Raw genomic sequence first — 16,163 nt, 5'->3', positions numbered from 1 at the left:
TGCACTGCATCCCCAGTGGTGCTAGTGCACTCTCTGGACTCACTGCAGTGCATCCCCAGTGGTACCAGTGCACTCTCTGGACTCACTGAAGTGCATTCTCAGTGGTGCCAGTGCACTCTGTGGACTCACTGCAGTGCATCCCCAGTGGTGCCAGTGCGCTCTCTGGACTCACTGCAATGCATCCCCAGTGGTGCCAGTGCACTCTCTGGACTCACTGCACTGCATCCCCAGTGCTGCCAGTGCACTCTCTGGACTCACTGCACTGCATCCCCAGTGGTGCCAGTGCACTCTCTGGACTCACTGCACTGCATCCCCAGTGGTGCCAGTGCACTCTCTGGACTCACTGCAGTGCATCCCCAGTGGTGCCAGTGCACTCTCTGGACTCACTGCACTGCATCCCCAGTGGTGCCAGTGCACTCTCTGGACTCCCTGCAGTGCATCACCTGTGGTGCCAGTGCACTCTCTGGACTCACTGAAGTGCATCCCCAGTGGTGCCAGTGCACTCTCTGGACTCACTGCACTGCATTCCCAGTAGTGCCAGTGCACACTCTGGACTCACTGCACTGCATCCCCAGTGGTGCCAGTGCACTCTCTGGACTCACTGCACTGCAACCCCAGTGTTGCCAGTGCACTCTCTGGACTCACTGCACTGCATCCCCAGTGGTGCCAGTGCACTCTCTGGACTCACTTCAGTGCATCCCCAGTGGTGCCAGAGCACTCTCTGGACTCACTGCACTGCATCCCCAGTATTGCCAGTGCACTCTCTGGACTCACTGCACTGCATCCCCAGTGCTGCCAGTGCACTCTCTGTACTCACTGCACTGCATCCCCAGTGGTGCCACTGCACTCTCTGAACTCACTGCACTGCATGTCCAGTGGTGCCAGTGCACTCTCTGGACTCACTGCACTGCATCCCCAGTGGTGCCAGTGCACTCACTGGACTCACTGCAGTGCATTCCCTCTGGTGCCAGTGCACTCTCTGGACTCACTGCACTGCATCCCCAGTGGTGCCAGTGCACTCTCTGGACTCACTGCACTGCATCCCCAGTGGTGCCAGTGCACTCTCTGGACTCACTGCAGTGCATCCCCAGTGGTGCCAGTGCACTCTCTGGACTCACTGCAGTGCATCCCCAGTGGTGCCAGTGCACTCTCTGGACTCACTGCACTGCATCCCCAGTGGTGCCAGAGCACTCTCTGGACTCACTGCACTGCATCCTCTTTGCTGCCAGTGCACTCTCTGGACTCACTAAACTGCATCCCCAGTGGTGAAAGTGCACTCTCTGGACTCACTGTACTGCATCCCCAGTGGAGCGCGTGCACTCTCTGGACTCACTGAAGTGCATCCCCAGTGGTGCCAGTGCACTCTCTGGACTCACTGCACTGCATCCCCAGTGGTGCCAGTACACTCACTGGACTGACTGCACTGCATCCCCAGTGGTGCCACTGCACTCTCTGGACTCACCGCACCGCATCCCCAGTGGTGCCTCTGCACTCTCTGGAGTAACTGCAGTGCATCACCAGTGGTGCCAGTGCACTCTCTGGACTCACTGCACTGCATCCCCAGTGGTGCCAGTGCACTCTCTGGACTCACTGCACTGCATCCCCAGTGGTGCCAGAGCACTCTCTGGACTCACTGCAGTGCATCCCCAGTGTTGCCAGTGCACTCTCTGGACTCACTGCACTGCATCCCCAGTGGTGCCAGTGCACTCTCTGGACTCACTGCACTGCATCCCCAGTGGTGCCAGTGCACTCTCTGGACTCCCGGCACCGCATCCCCAGTGGTGCCAGTGCACTCTCTGGGCTCACTGCAGTGCATCCCAACTGCTGCCAGTGCACTCTCTGGACTCACAGCAGTGCATCCCCAGTGGTGCCAGTGCACTCTCTGGACTCATTGCACTGCATCCCCAGTGGTGCCAATGCACTCTCTGGACTCACTGGACTGCATCCCCAGTGGTGCCAGTGCACTCTCTGGACTCACTGCACTGCATCCCAAGTGGTGCCAGTGCACTCTCTGGACTCACTGCACTGCATCCCCAGTGGTGCCAGTGCACTCTCTCGAGTCACTGCACTACATCCCCAGTGGTGCCAGTGCGCTCATTGGACTCACTGTACTGCATCATCAGTGGTGCCAGTGCACTCTCTGGAGTGACTGCAGTGCATCCCCAGTGGTGCCAGTGCACTCTCTGGACTCACTGCACTGCATCCCCAGTGGTGCCAATGCACTCTCTGGACTCACTTCAGTGCATCCCCAGTGGTACCAGTGCACTCTCTGGACTCACTGCACTGCATCCCCAGTGGTGCCAGTGCACTCTCTCGAGTCACTGCACTACATCCCCAGTGGTGCCAGTGCACTCACTGGACTCACTGTACTGCATTCCCAGTGGTGCTAGTGCACTCTCTGGACTCACTGCAGTGCATCCCCAGTGGTGCCAGTGCACTCTTTGGACTCACTGAAGTGCATTCTCAGTGGTGCCAGTGCACTCTCTGGACTCACTGCACTGCATCCCCAGTGGTGCCGGTGCACTCTCTGGACTCACTGAAGTGCATTCTCAGTGGTGCCAGTGCACTCTCTGGACTCACTGCAGTGCATCCCCAGTGGTGCCAGTGCGCTCTCTGGACTCACTGCAGTGCATCCCCAGTGGTGCCAGTGCACTCTCTGGACTCACTGCACTGCATCCCCAGTGCTGCCAGTGCACTCTCTGGACTCACTGCACTGCATCCCCAGTGGTGCCAGTGCACTCTCTGGACTCACTGCAGTGCATCCCCAGTGGTGCCAGTGCACTCTCTGGACTCACTGCAGTGCATCCCCAGTGGTGCCAGTGCACTCTCTGGACTCACTGCACTGCATCCCCAGTGGTACCAGTGCACTCTGTGGACTCACTGCAGTGCATCCCCAGTGGTGCCAGTGCACTCTCTGGACTCACTGCACTGCATCCCCAGTGGTGCCAATGCACTCTCTGGACTCACTGCACTGCATCCCCAGTGGTGCCAGTGCACTCTCTGGACTCACTGAAGTGCATCCCCAGTGGTGCCAGTGCACTCTCTGGACTCACTGCACTGCATCCCCAGTGGTGCTAGTGCACTCTGTGGACTCACTGCAGTGCATCCCCAGTGGTGCCAGTGCACTCTCTGGACTCACTGAAGGGCATTCCCAGTGGTGCCAGTGCACTCTCTGGACTCACTGCAGTGCATCCCCAGTGGTGCCAGTACACTCACTGGACTGACTGCACTGCATCCCCAGTGGTGCCAGTGCACTCTCTGGACTCACCGCACCGCATCCCCAGTGGTGCCAGTGCACTCTCTGGAGTAACTGCAGTGCATCACCAGTGGTGCCAGTGCAATCTCTGGACTCACTGCACTGCATCCCCAGTGGTGCCAGTGCACTCTCTGGACTCACTGCAGTGCATCCCCAGTGGTGCCAGTGCACTCTCTGGACTCACTGCACTGCATCCCCAGTGGTACCAGTGCACTCTGTGGACTCACTGCAGTGCATCCCCAGTGGTGCCAGTGCACTCTCTGGACTCACTGCACTGCATCCCCAGTGGTGCCAATGCACTCTCTGGACTCACTGCACTGCATCCCCAGTGGTGCCAGTGCACTCTCTGGACTCACTGAAGTGCATCCCCAGTGGTGCCAGTGCACTCTCTGGACTCACTGCACTGCATCCCCAGTGGTGCTAGTGCACTCTGTGGACTCACTGCAGTGCATCCCCAGTGGTGCCAGTGCACTCTCTGGACTCACTGAAGGGCATTCCCAGTGGTGCCAGTGCACTCTCTGGACTCACTGCAGTGCATCCCCAGTGGTGCCAGTACACTCACTGGACTGACTGCACTGCATCCCCAGTGGTGCCAGTGCACTCTCTGGACTCACCGCACCGCATCCCCAGTGGTGCCAGTGCACTCTCTGGAGTAACTGCAGTGCATCACCAGTGGTGCCAGTGCACTCTCTGGACTCACTGCACTGCATCCCCAGTGGTGCCAGTGCACTCTCTGGACTCACTGCACTGCATCCCCAGTGGTGCCAGAGCACTCTCTGGACTCACTGCAGTGCATCCCCAGTGGTGCCAGTGCACTCTCTGGACTCACTGCACTGCATCCCCAGTGGTGCCAGTGCACTCACTGGATTCACTGCACTGCATCCCCAGTGGTGCTAGTGCACTCTCTGGACTCACTGCAGTGCATCCCCAGTGGTACCAGTGCACTCTCTGGACTCACTGAAGTGCATTCTCAGTGGTGCCAGTGCACTCTGTGGACTCACTGCAGTGCATCCCCAGTGGTGCCAGTGCGCTCTCTGGACTCACTGCAGTGCATCCCCAGTGGTGCCAGTGCACTCTCTGGACTCACTGCACTGCATCCCCAGTGCTGCCAGTGCACTCTCTGGACTCACTGCACTGCATCCCCAGTGGTGCCAGTGCACTCTCTGGACTCACTGCACTGCATCCCCAGTGGTGCCAGTGCACTCTCTGGACTCACTGCAGTGCATCCCCAGTGGTGCCAGTGCACTCTCTGGACTCACTGCACTGCATCCCCAGTGGTGCCAGTGCACTCTCTGGACTCCCTGCACTGCATCACCTGTGGTGCCAGTGCACTCTCTGGACTCACTGAAGTGCATCCCCAGTGGTGCCAGTGCACTCTCTGGACTCACTGCACTGCATTCCCAGTAGTGCCAGTGCACACTCTGGACTCACTGCACTGCATCCCCAGTGGTGCCAGTGCACTCTCTGGACTCACTGCACTGCAACCCCAGTGTTGCCAGTGCACTCTCTGGACTCACTGCACTGCATCCCCAGTGGTGCCAGTGCACTCTCTGGACTCACTTCAGTGCATCCCCAGTGGTGCCAGAGCACTCTCTGGACTCACTGCACTGCATCCCCAGTGGTGCCAGTGCACTCTCTGGACTCACTGCACTGCAGCCCCAGTGGTGCCAGTGCACTCTCTGGACTCACTGCACTGCATCCCCAGTATTGCCAGTGCACTCTCTGGACTCACTGCACTGCATCCCCAGTGCTGCCAGTGCACTCTCTGGACTCACTGCAGTGCATCCCCAGTGGTGCCACTGCACTCTCTGGACTCACTGCACTGCATGTCCAGCGGTGCCAGTGCACTCTCTGCACTCACTGAACTGCATCCCCAGTGGTGCCAGTGCACTCACTGGACTCACTTCACTGCATCCCCAGTGGTGCCAGTGCACTCTCTGGACTCACTGCACTGCATCCCCAGTGGTGCCAGTGCACTCTCTGGACTCACTGCAGTGCATCCCCAGTGGTGCCAGTGCACTCTCTGGACTCACTGCAGTGCATCAACAGTGGTGCCAGTGCACTCTCTGGACTCACTGAAGTGCATCCCCAGTGGTGCCAGTGCACTCTCTGGACTCACTGCAGTGCATCCCCAGTGGTGCCAGTGCACTCTCTGGACTCACTGCACTGCATCCCCAGTGGTGAAAGTGCACTCTCTGGACTCACTGTACTGCATCCCCAGTGGAGCGCGTGCACTCTCTGGACTCACTGAAGTGCATCCCCAGTGGTGCCAGTGCACTCTCTGGACTCACTGCACTGCATCCCCAGTGGTGCCAGTACACTCACTGGACTGACTGCACTGCATCCCCAGTGGTGCCAGTGCACTCTCTGGACTCACCGCACCGCATCCCCAGTGTTGCCAGTGCACTCTCTGGAGTAACTGCAGTGCATCACCAGTGGTGCCAGTGCACTCTCTGGACTCACTGCAGTGCATCCCCAGTGGTGCCAGTGCACTCTCTGGACTCACTGCACTGCATCCCCAGTGGTGCCAGAGCACTCTCTGGACTCACTGCAGTGCATCACCAGTGTTGCCAGTGCACTCTCTGGACTCACTGCACTGCATCCCCAGTGCTGCCAGTGCACTCTCTGGACTCACTGCACTGCATCCCCAGTGGTGCCAGTGCACTCTCTGGACTCCCGGCACCGCATCCCCAGTGGTGCCAGTGCACTCTCTGGGCTCACTGCAGTGCATCCCCACTGCTGCCAGTGCACTCTCTGGACTCACTGCACTGCATCCCCAGTGGTGCCAATGCACTCTCTGGACTCACTGGACTGCATCCCCAGTGGTGCCAGTGCACTCTTTGGACTCACTGCACTGCATCCCAAGTGGTGCCAGTGCACTCTCTGGACTCACTGCACTGCATCCCCAGTGGTGAAAGTGCACTCTCTGGACTCACTGTACTGCATCCCCAGTGGAGCGCGTGCACTCTCTGGACTCACTGAAGTGCATCCCCAGTGGTGCCAGTGCACTCTCTGGACTCACTGCACTGCATCCCCAGTGGTGCCAGTACACTCACTGGACTGACTGCACTGCATCCCCAGTGGTGCCAGTGCACTCTCTGGACTCACCGCACCGCATCCCCAGTGTTGCCAGTGCACTCTCTGGAGTAACTGCAGTGCATCACCAGTGGTGCCAGTGCACTCTCTGGACTCACTGCAGTGCATCCCCAGTGGTGCCAGTGCACTCTCTGGACTCACTGCACTGCATCCCCAGTGGTGCCAGAGCACTCTCTGGACTCACTGCAGTGCATCACCAGTGTTGCCAGTGCACTCTCTGGACTCACTGCACTGCATCCCCAGTGGTGCCAGTGCACTCTCTGGACTCACTGCACTGCATCCCCAGTGGTGCCAGTGCACTCTCTGGACTCCCGGCACCGCATCCCCAGTGGTGCCAGTGCACTCTCTGGGCTCACTGCAGTGCATCCCCACTGCTGCCAGTGCACTCTCTGGACTCACTGCACTGCATCCCCAGTGGTGCCAATGCACTCTCTGGACTCACTGGACTGCATCCCCAGTGGTGCCAGTGCACTCTTTGGACTCACTGCACTGCATCCCAAGTGGTGCCAGTGCACTCTCTGGACTCACTGCAGTGCATCCCCAGTGGTGCCAGTGCACTCTCTCGAGTCACTGCACTACATCCCCAGTGGTGCCAGTGCGCCCACTGGACTCACTGTACTGCATCATCAGTGGTGCCAGTGCACTCTCTGGAGTGACTGCAGTGCATCCCCAGTGGTGCCAGTGCACTCTCTGGACTCACTGCACTGCATCCCCAGTGGTGCCAATGCACTCTCTGGACTCACTTCAGTGCATCCCCAGTGGTGCCAGTGCACTCACTGGACTCACTGCACTGCATCCCAAGTGGTACCAGTGCACTCTCTGGACTCACTGCACTGCATCCCCAGTGGTGCCAGTGCACTCTCTCGAGTCACTGCACTACATCCCCAGTGGTGCCAGTGCACTCACTGGACTCATTGTACTGCATTCCCAGTGGTGCTAGTGCACTCTCTGGACTCACTGCAGTGCATCCCCAGTGGTGCCAGTGCACTCTTTGGACTCACTGAAGTGCATTCTCAGTGGTGCCAGTGCACTCTCTGGACTCACTGCACTGCATCCCCAGTGGTGCCAGTGCACTCTCTGGACTCACTGAAGTGCATTCTCAGTGGTGCCAGTGCACTCTCTGGACTCACTGCAGTGCATCCCCAGTGGTGCCAGTACACTCACTGGACTCACTGCACTGCATCCCCAGTGGTGCCAGTGCACTCTCTGGACTCACTGCACTGCATCCCCAGTGGTGCCAGTGCACTCTCTGGACTCACTGCACTGCATCCCCAGTGCTGCCTGTGCACTCTCTGGACTCACTGCACTGCATCCCCAGTGGTGTCACTGCACTCCCTGGACTCACTGCACTGCATCCCCAGTTGTGCCAGTGCACTCTCTGCACTCACTGCACTGCATACCCAGTGGTGCCAGTGCACTCACTGGACTCACTGCAGTGCATTCCCTCTGGTGCCAGTGCACTCTCTGGACTCACTGCAGTGCATCCCCAGTGGTGCCAGTGCACTCTCTGGACTCACTGCACTGCATCCCCAGTGGTGCCAGTGCACTCTCTGGACTCACTGCAGTGCATCACCTGTGGTGCCAGTGCACTCTCTGGACTCACTGCACTGCATCCCCAGTGGTGCCAGTGCACTCTCTGGACTCACTGCACTGCATTCCCAGTCGTGCCAGTGCACTCTCTGGACTCACTGCACTGCATCCCCAGTGGTGCCAGTGCACTCTCTGGACTCACTGCACTGCAAACCCAGTGTTGCCAGTGCACTCTCTGGACTCACTGCACTGCATCTCCAGTGGTGCCAGTGCACTCTCTGGACTCACTTCAGTGCATCCCCAGTGGTGCCAGAGCACTCTCTGGACTCACTGCACTGCATCCCCAGTGGTACCAGTGCACTCTCTGGAGTCACTGCACTGCAGCCCCAGTGGTGCCAGTGCACTCTCTGGACTCACTGCACTGCATCCCCAGTATTGCCAGTGCACTCTCTGGACTCACTGCACTGCATCCCCAGTGCTGCCAGTGCACTCTCTGGACTCACTGCAGTGCATCCCCAGTGGTGCCACTGCACTCTCTGGACTCACTGCACTGCATCCCCATTGGTGCCAGTGCACTCTCTGCACTCTCTGCACTGCATCCCCAGTGGTGCCAGTGCACTCACTGGACTCACTGCAGTGCATTCCCTCTGGTGCCAGTGCACTCTCTGGACTCACTGCACTGCATCCCCAGTGGTGCCAGTGCACTCTCTGGACTCACTGTAGTGCATCCCCAGTGGTGCCAGTGCACTCTCTGGACTCACTGCAGTGCATCAACAGTGGTGCCAGTGCACTCTCTGGACTCACTGAAGTGCATCCCCAGTGGTGCCAGTGCACTCTCTGGACTCACTGCAGTGCATCCCCAGTGGTGCCAGTGCACTCTCTGGACTCACTGCACTGCATCCCCAGTGGTGCCAGAGCACTCTCTGGACTCACTGCACTGCATCCTCTGTGCTGCCAGTGCACTCTCTGGACTCACTGCACTGCATCCCCAGTGGTGAAAGTGCACTCTCTGGACTCACTGTACTGCATCCCCAGTGGAGCGCGTGCACTCTCTGGACTCACTGAAGTGCATCCCCAGTGGTGCCAGTGCACTCTCTGGACTCACTGCAGTGCATCCCCAGTGGTGCCAGTACACTCACTGGACTGACTGCACTGCATCCCCAGTGGTGCCAGTGCACTCTCTGGACTCACCGCACCGCATCCCCAGTGGTGCCAGTGCACTCTCTGGAGTAACTGCAGTGCATCCCCAGTGGTGCCAGTGCACTCTCTGGACTCACTGCACTGCATCCCCAGTGGTGCCAGAGCACTCTCTGGACTCACTGCAGTGCATCCCCAGTGTTGCCAGTGCACTCTCTGGACTCACTGCACTGCATCCCCAGTGGTGCCAGTGCACTCTCTGGACTCACTGCACTGCATCCCCAGTGGTGCCAGTGCACTCTCTGGACTCCCGGCACCGCATCCCCAGTGGTGCCAGTGCACTCTCTGGGCTCACTGCAGTGCATCCCCAGTGGTGCCAGTGCACTCTCTTGACTCACTGCACTGCATCCCCAGTGGTGCCAGTGCACTCACTGGACTCACTGCAGTGCATCCCCAGTGGTGCTAGTGCACTCTCTGGACTCACTGCAGTGCATCCCCAGTGGTACCAGTGCACTCTCTGGACTCACTGCAGTGCATCCCCAGTGGTGCCAGTGTGCTCTCTGGACTCACTGCAGTGCATCCCCAGTGGTGCCAGTGCACTCTCTGGACTCACTGCACTGCATCCCCAGTGGTGCCAGTGCACTCTCTGGACTCACTGCACTGCATCCCCAGTGGTGCCAGTGCACTCTCTGGACTCACTGCACTGCATCCCCAGTGGTGCCAGTGCACTCTCTGGACTCACTGCAGTGCATCCCCAGTGGTGCCAGTGCACTCTCTGGACTCACTGCACTGCATCCCCAGTGGTACCAGTGCACTCTGTGGACTCACTGCAGTGCATCCCCAGTGGTGCCAGTGCACTCTCTGGACTCACTGCACTGCATCCCCAGTGGTGCCAATGCACTCTCTGGACTCACTGCACTGCATCCCCAGTGGTGCCAGTGCACTCTCTGGACTCACTGAAGTGCATCCCCAGTGGTGCCAGTGCACTCTCTGGACTCACTGCACTGCATCCCCAGTGGTGCTAGTGCACTCTGTGGACTCACTGCACTGCATCCCCAGTGGTGCCAGTGCACTCTCTGGACTCACTGAAGGGCATTCTCAGTGGTGCCAGTGCACTCTCTGGACTCACTGCAGTGCATTCCCTCTGGTGCCAGTGCACTCTCTGGACTCACTGCACTGCATCCCCAGTGGTGCCAGTGCACTCTCTGGACTCACTGCAGTGCATCCCCAGTGGTGCCAGTGCACTCTCTGGACTCACTGCAGTGCATCAACAGTGGTGCCAGTGCACTCTCTGGACTCACTGAAGTGCATCCCCAGTGGTGCCAGTGCACTCTCTGGACTCACTGCAGTGCATCCCCAGTGGTGCCAGTGCACTCTCTGGACTCACTGCACTGCATCCCCAGTGGTGCCAGAGCACTCTCTGGACTCACTGCACTGCATCCTCTGTGCTGCCAGTGCACTCTCTGGACTCACTGCACTGCATCCCCAGTGGTGAAAGTGCACTCTCTGGACTCACTGTACTGCATCCCCAGTGGAGCGCGTGCACTCTCTGGACTCACTGAAGTGCATCCCCAGTGGTGCCAGTGCACTCTCTGGACTCACTGCAGTGCATCCCCAGTGGTGCCAGTACACTCACTGGACTGACTGCACTGCATCCCCAGTGGTGCCAGTGCACTCTCTGGACTCACCGCACCGCATCCCCAGTGGTGCCAGTGCACTCTCTGGAGTAACTGCAGTGCATCCCCAGTGGTGCCAGTGCACTCTCTGGACTCACTGCACTGCATCCCCAGTGGTGCCAGAGCACTCTCTGGACTCACTGCAGTGCATCCCCAGTGTTGCCAGTGCACTCTCTGGACTCACTGCACTGCATCCCCAGTGGTGCCAGTGCACTCTCTGGACTCACTGCACTGCATCCCCAGTGGTGCCAGTGCACTCTCTGGACTCCCGGCACCGCATCCCCAGTGGTGCCAGTGCACTCTCTGGGCTCACTGCAGTGCATCCCCAGTGGTGCCAGTGCACTCTCTTGACTCACTGCACTGCATCCCCAGTGGTGCCAGTGCACTCACTGGATTCACTGCACTGCATCCCCAGTGGTGCTAGTGCACTCTCTGGACTCACTGCAGTGCATCCCCAGTGGTACCAGTGCACTCTCTGGACTCACTGCAGTGCATCCCCAGTGGTGCCAGTGTGCTCTCTGGACTCACTGCAGTGCATCCCCAGTGGTGCCAGTGCACTCTCTGGACTCACTGCACTGCATCCCCAGTGGTGCCAGTGCACTCTCTGGACTCACTGCACTGCATCCCCAGTGGTGCCAGTGCACTCTCTGGACTCACTGCACTGCATCCCCAGTGGTGCCAGTGCACTCTCTGGACTCACTGCAGTGCATCCCCAGTGGTGCCAGTGCACTCTCTGGACTCACTGCACTGCATCCCCAGTGGTACCAGTGCACTCTGTGGACTCACTGCAGTGCATCCCCAGTGGTGCCAGTGCACTCTCTGGACTCACTGCACTGCATCCCCAGTGGTGCCAATGCACTCTCTGGACTCACTGCACTGCATCCCCAGTGGTGCCAGTGCACTCTCTGGACTCACTGAAGTGCATCCCCAGTGGTGCCAGTGCACTCTCTGGACTCACTGCACTGCATCCCCAGTGGTGCTAGTGCACTCTGTGGACTCACTGCACTGCATCCCCAGTGGTGCCAGTGCACTCTCTGGACTCACTGAAGGGCATTCTCAGTGGTGCCAGTGCACTCTCTGGACTCACTGCAGTGCATCCCCAGTGGTGCCAGTACACTCACTGGACTGACTGCACTGCATCCCCAGTGGTGCCAGTGCACTCTCTGGACTCACCGCACCGCATCCCCAGTGGTGCCAGTGCACTCTCTGGAGTAACTGCAGTGCATCACCAGTGGTGCCAGTGCACTCTCTGGACTCACTGCAGTGCATCCCCAGTGGTGCCAGTGCACTCTCTGGACTCACTGCAGTGCATCCCCAGTGGTGCCAGAGCACTCTCTGGACTCACTGCAGTGCATCCCCAGTGGTGCCAGTGCACTCTCTGGACTCACTGCACTGCATCCCCGGTGGTGCCAGTGCACTCTCTGGACTCCCGGCACCGCATCACCAGTGGTGCCAGTGCACTCTCTGGGCTCACTGCAGTGCATCCCCAGTGGTGCCAGTGCACTCTCTTGACTCACTGCACTGCATCCCCAGTGGTGCCAGTGCACTCACTGGATTCACTGCACTGCATCCCCAGTGGTGCTAGTGCACTCACTGGACTCACTGCAGTGCATCCCCAGTGGTACCAGTGCACTCTCTGGACTCACTGAAGTGCATTCTCAGTGGTGCCAGTGCACTCTGTGGACTCACTGCAGTGCATCCCCAGTGGTGCCAGTACGCTCTCTGGACTCACTGCAGTGCATCCCCTGTGGTGCCTGTGCACTCTCTGGACTCACTGCACTGCATCCCCAGTGGTACCAGTGCACTCTGTGGACTCACTGCAGTGCATCTCCAGTGGTGCCAGTGCACTCTCTGGACTCACTGCACTGCATCCCCAGTGGTGCCAATGCACTCTCTGGACTCACTGCACTGCATCCCCAGTGGTGCCAGTGCACTCTCTGTACTCACTGCACTGCATCCCAAGTGGTGCCAGTGCACTCTCTGGACTCACTGCACTGCATCCCCAGTGGTGCCAGTGCACTCTCTCGAGTCACTGCACTACATCCCCCGTGGTGCCAGTGCACTCTCTGGACTCACTGCAGTGCATCCCCAGTGGTGCCAGTGCACTCACTGGATTCACTGCACTACATTCCCAGTGGTGCTAGTGCACTCTCTGGACTCACTGCAGTGCATCCCCAGTGGTGCCAGTGCACTCTTTGGACTCACTGCAGTGCATCCCCAGTGGTGCCAGTACACTCTCTGGACTCACTGCAGTGCATCCCCAGTGGTGCCAGTGCACTCTGTGGACTCACTGCAGTGCATCCCCAGTGGTGCCAGTGCACTCTCTGGACTCACTGCAGTGCATCCCCAGTGGTGCCAGTGCACTCTCTGGACTCACTGCAGTGCATCAACAGTGGTGCCAGTGCACTCTCTGGACTCACTGAAGTGCATCCCCAGTGGTGCCAGTGCACTCTCTGGACTCACTGCAGTGCATCCCCAGTGGTGCCAGTGCACTCTCTGGACTCACTGCACTGCATCCCCAGTGGTGCCAGAGCACTCTCTGGACTCACTGCACTGCATCCTCTGTCCTGCCAGTGCACTCTCTGGACTCACTGCACTGCATCCCCAGTGGTGAAAGTGCACTCTCTGGACTCACTGTACTGCATCCCCAGTGGAGCGCGTGCACTCTCTGGACTCACTGCAGTGCATCCCCAGTGGTGCCAGTACACTCTCTGGACTGACTGCACTGCATCCCCAGTTGTGCCAGTGCACTCTCTGGACTCACCGCACCGCATCCCCAGTGGTGCCAGTGCACTCTCTGGAGTAACTGAAGTGCATCACCAGTGGTGCCAGTGCACTCTCTGGACTCACTGCACTGCATCCCCAGTGGTGCCAGTGCACTCTCTGGACTCACTGCACTGCATCCCCAGTGGTGCCAGAGCACTCTCTGGACTCACTGCAGTGCATCCCCAGTGTTGCCAGTGCACTCTCTGGACTCACTGCACTGCATCCCCAGTGGTGCCAGTGCACTCTCTGGACTCACTGCACTGCATCCCCAGTGGTGCCAGTGCACTCTCTGGACTCCCGGCACCGCATCCCCAGTGGTGCCACTGCACTCTCTGGGCTCACTGCAGTGCATCCCCAGTGGTGCCAGTGCACTCTCTGGACTCACTGCACTGCATCCCCAGTGGTGCCAGTGCACTCACTGGATTCACTGCACTGCATCCCCAGTGGTGCTAGTGCACTCTCTGGACTCACTGCAGTGCATCCCCAGTGGTACCAGTGCACTCTCTGGACTCACTGAAGTGCATTCGCAGTGGTGCCAGTGCACTCTGTGGACTCACTGCACTGCATCCCCAGTGGTGCCAGTGCGCTCTCTGGACTCACTGCAGTGCATCCCCAGTGGTGCCAGTGCACTCTCTGGACTCACTGCACTGCATCCCCAGTGGTGCCAGTGCACTCTCTGGACTCACTGCACTGCATCCCCAGTGGTGCCAGTGCACTCTCTGGACTCACTGCACTGCATCCCCAGTGGTGCCAGTGCACTCTCTGGACTCACTGCACTGCATCCCCAGTGGTGCCAGTGCACTCTGTGGACTCACTGCAGTGCATCCCCAGTGGTGCCAGTGCACTCTCTGGACTCACTGCACTGCATCCCCAGTGGTGCCAATGCACTCTCTGGACTCACCGCACCGCATCCCCAGTGGTGCCAGTGCACTCTCTGGAGTAACTGCAGTGCATCACCAGTGGTGCCAGTGCACTCTCTGGACTCACTGCACTGCATCCCCAGTGGTGCCAGTGCACTCTCTGGACTCACTGCACTGCATCCCCAGTGGTGCCAGAGCACTCTCTGGACTCACTGCAGTGCATCCCCAGTGGTGCCAGTGCACTCTCTGGACTCACTGCACTGCATCCCCAGTGGTGCCAGTGCACTCTCTGGACTCCCGGCACCGCATCACCAGTGGTGCCAGTGCACTCTCTGGGCTCACTGCAGTGCATCCCCAGTGGTGCCAGTGCACTCTCTTGACTCACTGCACTGCATCCCCAGTGGTGCCAGTGCACTCACTGGATTCACTGCACTGCATCCCCAGTGGTGCTAGTGCACTCTCTGGACTCACTGCAGTGCATCCCCAGTGGTGCCAGTGCACTCTCTGGACTCACTGAAGTGCATTCTCAGTGGTGCCAGTGCACTCTGTGGACTCACTGCAGTGCATCCCCAGTGGTGCCAGTGCGCTCTCTGGACTCACTGCAGTGCATCCCCAGTGGTGCCAGTGCACTCTCTGGACTCACTGCAGTGCATCACCAGTGGTGCCAGTGCACTCTCTGGACTCACTACACTGCATCCCCAGTGGTGCCAGTGCACTCTCTGGACTCACTGCACTGCATCCCCAGTGGTGCCAGTGCACTCTCTGGACTCACTGCAGTGCATCCCCAGTGCTGCCAGTGCACTCTCTGGACTCACTGCACTGCATCCCCAGTGGTACCAGTGCACTCTGTGGACTCACTACAGTGCATCCCCAGTGGTGCCAATGCACTCTCTGGACTCACTGCACTGCATCCCCAGTGGTGCCAGTGCACTCTCTGGACTCACTGCACTGCATCCCAAGTGGTGCCAGTGCACTCTCTGGAGTCACTGCACTGCATCCCCAGTGGTGCCAGTGCACTCTCTCGAGTCACTGCACTACATCCCCCGTGGTGCCAGTGCACTCTCTGGACTCACTGCAGTGCATCCCCACTGGTGCCAGTGCACTCACTGGATTCACTGCACTACATTCCCAGTGGTGCTAGTGCACTCTCTGGACTCACTGCAGTGCATCCCCGGTGGTGCCAGTGCACTCTTTGGACTCACTGAAGTGCATTCTCAGTGGTGCCAGTGCACTCTCTTGACTCACTGCACTGCATCCCCAGTGGTGCCAGTGCGCTCTCTGGACTCACTGAAGGGCATTCTCTGTGGTGCCAGTGCACTCTCTGGACTCACTGCAGTGCATCACCAGTGGTGCCAGTGCACTCTCTGGACTCACCGCACCGCATCCCCAGGGGTGCCCGTGCACTCTCTGGAGTAACTGCAGTGCATCACCAGTGGTGCCAGTGCACTCTCTGGACTCACTGCACTGCATCCCCAGTGGTGCCAGTGCACTCTCTGGACTCACTGCACTGCATCCCCAGTGGTGCCAGAGCACTCTCTGGACTCACTGCACTGCATCCCCAGTGTTGCCTGTGCACTCTCTGGACTCACTGCACTGCATCCCCAGTGGTGCCACTGCACTCTCTGGACTCACTGCACTGCATCCCCAGTGGTGCCAGTGCACTCCCTGCACTCACTGCACTGCATCCCCAGTGGTGCCAGTGCACTCACTGGACTCACTGCAGTGCATTCCCTCTGGTGCCAGTGCACTCTCTGGACTCACTGCACTGCATCCCCAGTGGTGCCAGTGCACTCTCTGGACTCACTGCACTGCATCCCCAGTGGTGCCAGTGCACTCTCTGGA

This window comes from Anser brachyrhynchus (genome assembly GCF_964034855.1).
Source record: "Anser brachyrhynchus genome assembly, chromosome: 3".
Classification (NCBI taxonomy): domain Eukaryota; kingdom Metazoa; phylum Chordata; class Aves; order Anseriformes; family Anatidae; genus Anser; species Anser brachyrhynchus.
This window is presented reverse-complemented; position numbering follows the sequence as displayed.